Source organism: Lepidochelys kempii, chromosome 4, assembly GCF_965140265.1.
Source record: "Lepidochelys kempii isolate rLepKem1 chromosome 4, rLepKem1.hap2, whole genome shotgun sequence".
Classification (NCBI taxonomy): domain Eukaryota; kingdom Metazoa; phylum Chordata; order Testudines; family Cheloniidae; genus Lepidochelys; species Lepidochelys kempii.
This window is the reverse complement of record NC_133259.1, coordinates 132,044,736-132,050,735: the sequence shown is the minus strand read 5'-3', so window position 1 is coordinate 132,050,735 and position 6,000 is coordinate 132,044,736. Positions and strand designations below refer to the sequence as shown.

The window sequence follows — 6,000 nt, the reverse complement described above, 5'->3', positions numbered from 1 at the left end:
TATGATCCAGTGCTATATCCTCTAATGCTACCCTGCCCCATCAGCACTCCTGTCTTTCTTGCTCTGTGCCTGCTGCTACCTTTTCCATTCCCATGGTAACCCTGCCCACTGCTATCCGGACCCTGTACTTGAGCTCCACCCAGTGGCCAGCTGTTAATGCCTTAGTCCTGTGCCTATCCCATTGCCCTAAACCATGAACCCCATCTCCCTTTCTGTCCCAGCTCTGTACCCCATATTGTCCTTGTCCAGCACTGTGCCTAGCTACTGCCCAGCCTGGCACTGTACCTCCTGTACCCAGCTACTACCCCTGCCCCACTGTGCCCAGCTACTGCCCCTGCCCCACACTGTGCCCCCTGTACCCAGCTACTGTACCCCCATGCTCAGCTTCTGGCCATGCCCCGCACTGGCCCCGTGTCCAGCTGCTGGCTATGCCCCACACTTTGCCCAACTGCTGGCCCTGCCCCTGCCTTGCACAGTACCCCTGTGCCCCATAGCTGGCCCTGTGCCCCAGTGCTCCCCGTGTCTAGCTGCAAACCCTGCCCCACACTGCGCTCTACCCATGCCCAGCTGCTGGCCCTACCTTGTCTTCCCCTGCACATGCCAAGCTGCTCACCCAGCCCTCCCTCCTCGCCCAGTTGCTAGCCCTGCCACACAGCAGTTGGCTGTGCTCTGCACTGTGCCCCCCACATGCCCAGCAGCCGGATCTGGCCCGCATTGTGCCCCACACCCCATGCCCAGCAGTCGGCTCTGTCCCCCTGGGCCCAGCTGCTGGCTCTGCCCTGTGACCCCCGTGCCTGGCTGCTGGCTCTGCCCTGTGACCTCCCCCGTGCTCAGCTGCTGGCTCTGCCCTGTGACCCCCCCCCCCCCCCGTGGCCGGCTGCTGGCTCTGCCCCGCGCCATGACCCCCGGACCCGGCTGCTGGCTCTGCCCTGTGACCTCCCCCGTGCTCAGCTGCTGGCTCTGCCCTGTGACCCCCCCCCCCCCCCCCCGTGGCCGGCTGCTGGCTCTGCCCCGCGCCATGACCCCCGGACCCGGCTGCTGGCTCTGCCCTGTGACCCCCCGTGCCCAGCTGCTGGCTCTGCCCTGTGACCCCACCCCGGGCCCGGCTGCTGGCTCTGCCCTGGACCCCTCGTGCCCGGCCGCTGGCTCTGCCCTGTGACCTCCCCCATGCTCAGCTGCTGGCTCTGCCCTGTGACCCCCCCGGGCCCGGCTGCTGGCTCTGCCCTGTGACCCCCCCCGGGCCCGGCCGCTGGCTCTGCCCTGGACCCCTCGTGCCCGGCCGCTGGCTCTGCCCTGTGACCCCACCCCGGGCCCGGCTGCTGGCTCTGCCCTGTGACCCCCCCGGGCCCGGCCGCTGGCTCTGCCCTGGACCCCTCGTGCCCGGCCGCTGCCCATCCCAGGCCCGTTCCCCGGCCGCTCTGTGGCGGCCCCCTCCCCGCCCCGGCGCCCGGCCCTTGGTAACGCGGTTTCCATACTCACCGCACCTGCGCACTGAGGCGGCCCGTGCCCCGCGCCGCTCTCAGGCAGCCGGGCCGGGACCGGACTCCCCCTCCCCGGGTACTGGAGCCGCCGCCGGCTCCTCCAGTCTCCCCGCCCGGGCGGCGGCGCAGGCGCGCTGCCTCCTCCCCTAGCGGCGGCTGCTCAGAGCCTCGCGGCGGCGGCGGCGGCTCCCGGCTCCCTCAGAGCCCAGCGAGCGCGGCTCGGGCAGCAGGAGGCGGGGACCCGGCGCTGTGTGAGGGGAGCCGCACCGCACCCCTGGCCCGTTAGGGACCGTCGCTGCCGGGGAGAAGCAGGAGGCGAGGGGCTCGCCCATCCCCACCCACCCAGCTGAGGTGAGGCCAGGGCAAAGCATCTTCCCTTTCCTTCGCCCCCCATCCCCGGGCTCCTTCCCTTCGTCCCCCTTTTCCTTCGCCCTGCTGCCTTCCCCTCACCCTGCCTCGCTCCCTGTTCTCCCCGGCTCCCCTTCTCCTCCTCCTCCTCCTCTCCTTTCTTCTCTCCTTCCCCTCCCACCCCGGCGCCTTCTCCCCCGGTCCCCATTTGGCACCCACCAGAAGGAACCACAATTCTCTCCCGATTTTTAATGCGGTCGTAATGCTCGCCCCCGGGGGGGGAGAGAGGATCAGACAGGCACAGGCAGAGATACCCCCCCCCCCTTTCAAGGATGGACTTGAATTAATGGTCATTTTGTGCGGCGTGGATGGTGGGAAGCGGAGGATTATATTTAGGAAGGGAAGGAAAAGGGTCAGAGGTGGCTTGGGTCCTTTCTTTTCCCCCCTGCCATCCCTTGGAGGTGCTTCTAGCTCTCTGTTCTTTTCATTGTCTCCCTCTCTTTATTCATTTTTTAAATTCCCCTTTCTTCAGGCATCAGAGGGCTTTTTAGCCATCCACCCTGTGTCTCTAATTTACAGCCTTTCTCTGCTGCTGCTCTGATTGTCTCAGTAAGAAGCCACCAGGAAAGGGGAGGGGGGAGGCTAGTGTGGAGAAAGCAGCTTTTTTACACCCTTTCCCTTTAGGCCTCTTCCAATTTCTACTATATTTCAAACCACCCGCTTAATATTTGATTTGGAATCCATCCTGAAAGGTCCTTAGTCCTGTCAAAGCATTTGGTGAGGGGCAAAGAACTAAAGTTTTTAATATGTACAGTGCAACCTTGTCTTTATCCACAATGTTCTGGGGATGTCAAAAACATTCAGATGAATGGGGTTTGGATAATTAGGGGTGGGAAGTGACAAAGTGTTTTACGCTATGGGACATAGCTGGGTTTTGGATTAGGAGCAGATTCCGCTAAACATGGGGTGTATAAACAGGGTGGTACTTGGTACGTAGAGGTGTGATTTTTGTTGCTTTGTTTGCTTCTTTGAAGGGCTGTGTTTTGTGGTGTGCACAGTGAACATGTTTTTAAAATGTTGTTATGCAAAACAGAGAGGGTGTTTAAAAGAAACTTGTAAGGGTAATATGTAGCATGCACCTGCTTCTTGATGGGTGGGTGGGTTATATTATCTCGTGACACATTGGGGGTGTAAATTTCTTGTTTCTTTTTAAGGTGCTGGTCAGGCATTTTTAAGAAATGCTTTATGTGAACGCTGCCTTTTCTCTCTTCAGCTTCAATACAAAGATATATAAAGCATTTGTGTGATAGGTACTGTATTCCAGGCAATTTTATTTTTTTTCCTCCTCTTTTTCAAACATCCATTTATTGAGCTATAAGAAGTTTATTTATACTCTGTCAGGATGAATGTGTTCCAGCATTCTTGTTATTTTGGAAATAAAAAGATACTATAGCTAGCAATGCAAAACTCTTATCAGTCAAAGGAATGTAAAAACCTTCAAACTGTACCATATTTTGGCATATATTCCTTGAGAACATTAAGATTATGTAACTTGTCAAGATTACTGCAAATATAGTTGTGTATTTTGGAGCGGAGGGTGAAAAAGTAAGGAATAGACTTAAATCTAGTGATATTCCTGATGAGAACGACAGACTTTATTGGCTCTGTAGCTAACTATTAAAATGTATTTGATTTTTTTCATTTCAAATTTCATGGTTAATGTTATAGTTTTGTAGCTCTCTTCTCTCCCTCCACCCCCTCCCCCAACTGGGGGCATAAAAAATCATAGAAATTAACAGAATTCCTCCTAGAAATGCACAAGCATTGACTTGGGTAGAAGAAATGTTGCAGTCAATCATGTAACAGTATTTAGGGACTGTTAGAGGAATAATGTACCCCCAACTGTACATAATGAGACTGTAATTCCATTAATGGGTTCTGGTGACGACATAAGCCACAAGAGTGCAGCTCTACTACCTTGTCAATATCACTGGAACTCCGAGGTGGAATTAACCTTAATTTATGTATGTTTTGGGGGTTCCTTATGTCATGTTAACATTGAAAATGTGTGGGTACCGCTGAAATGCCACAGAGCCACTTTTAATTACTAGAGTTACTTAATTATCTTTTGTGCCAAATAGTGTTTGTCATGACAGTCTTCTATAGGTACTGTACACTATCTGTATCAGTGGGTTTGGGAAAATTTTCTCTGTATACTGCCCCGGCCACTCAGATGGTTAGTTTTCAGGGCAGTGTGGACTCTGAAGTGCTAGCCAAAGAAGGGCAAGCTATTTGTTCCTTTTCTGTATCCTTTGTTTACAAATAGCCCTCCAAAAGCATAACAAAACAGAAGAGCTCTATTTATGCTAGGATTTGTAACCCAAAACAAAGGATAGAAACAATAAATATAGTAAGTAATGTTAACAAAGAATGCCAATATTAAACTAATATAAAATTATTTGTATTATAGTAGCAGTGTGGAACCTAATCAGGTTTGGGGCTCTATTGTACTGGCTCTGTACAGACATAGAAGAAGACACAGTTCTTCTCCCAAAGAGCTTGCAATCTGATGTAAAAGAAGATACAAGAGGATGTGACAAAATAAATGATTGGGTGAGGAAGAATAAGGGTAACAGTGATAAACGCATGTTTATATAGATTAGTTAAGTGCTCAGCTTGATGACTAACATCATTTAAGGTCTATGTTCTTCAATTATAAGGTATAAATAAAGATACACAATACATTTCAGCAATTACCACTGTCTATCTTCATAGTCATTAGCCAAAATAAACTTTTTTTCAGTACTTATCTATGTGTGTGCCTTAATTATTTGGCAATTGCTCAGACACAAACCTTTAATAGAACTTCACTAAAGTACTTTCACTACACTAGGGCTTTATTGAAACTGAAGGTTACCCAAATCACCAATTCGTTTGTGGCGTTTGCTTTCTAAAGCAAAGCACCAAAAACCCTGGCTATGGGACTCTAGTGCCTTATCTACACCAGAAAATTGCCCCTTGCTGATAAGAGTTGTTAGCAAAGGGTACCCTTGAACGCTGGTGAACATGATTTAACTGCTAGTGTAGATGGGACAGATCTGTTCTTCACATGATTGTAGAAAATGTGATTAAGACTTGATTCTACTAAGAAGAGAAAGGAAGACTTGGCTCATTAACAGGATGGAATTGACAGCTAACTTAATTGTTCCAGAGCACCCGTGGTGACAACAACTGTATTATAATTCCTTATTTTTTTTAAAAATAGTGCAGTATTGTTTTATTTGGTTTTCACAATATTTGAAGTATTTTACCTCCTTACTAGAGAATGTAGAAATGTTTGTTGCCACATTGTAGAAAATGTGTGTGATACTTACTGAAACACGAAATATTAATTAAGCCATATCACAAGTTTTTAAAAAATTGAATGGTGAGGGACAGCTAACAATGATTATTCAAGTGGGATAGTTCACTGTTTCCTAATAAATTCCATAACCAGAACTCTTTTTGTTAAACATTTTTGTTGCTGTGCCATCAAGAATTCTTTTAAAAATCAAAACAGTACTTTATGCTTGTATTGAATCTCTTGTCATGGGGACTCAAAGTGCTTCACAAATATGAGGTCTTGAATCAATCTTGCAGAACAGGAAACTACAACACAATCCGGTTAAGTGATTTATTCAAGTTCATAATGTGAGTCAGTCGGTGAGTCAATAATAAAACACAGGTCTCTCCTGACACGAGATGTCCTACAGATTTTTCTCCAATAACTCGCCCATTTCATTATAAATGCGGCATTCTGGTAAACTCTGGAGTGAATAGATAGGTTGAGGACAGGGTTAAACCATTAAAATCCAACTACTCTAGGAAACTGAACTGTGGCTGTTAACTTTTATCTGTACAGCTAGTTGAAACTTAGAATTTCCATTCTACAGGAAAGACCGACACTTAAAATTTCTTTTTGTCCCAAATAGGAATGAAAAGATGAAATTTTCAAATTTCTTTAAAAATGGAAATTCCACCCAAAATTATTTTAGAACTATTGAACAACCTTGTAGAAGTGGTGCTTTTAGACTTTAATATTATATTATCAACATGAAATGCTTCAAAGCTTTTTGTAACATTACAAAGAAATCTATCAATTCCTGTTTGAAAATTTTTGACCAGCTGCAGT

At 48.6% G+C, this 6,000-nt stretch overlaps 1 protein-coding gene across 7 annotated transcripts in view; it reads left to right on the top strand.

The window, feature by feature from the left end:
* Positions 1-1,546: 1,546 nt before the first annotated feature.
* The window catches only part of CTNNA2 (catenin alpha 2), a 784,792-nt gene continuing 780,338 nt past the window's right edge, over positions 1,547-6,000 (top strand). For 2 of the 7 annotated variants that reach the window (XM_073342914.1, XM_073342915.1), the window contains exon 1: positions 1,547-1,832. The gene's annotated coding sequence lies outside the window, so the exon portion shown is untranslated. Of the gene's footprint in view, positions 1,833-3,525; positions 4,443-6,000 lie in introns of those variants that run through there. The other 5 variants (XM_073342917.1, XM_073342918.1, XM_073342920.1 and 2 more) reach the window with 4 other exon arrangements.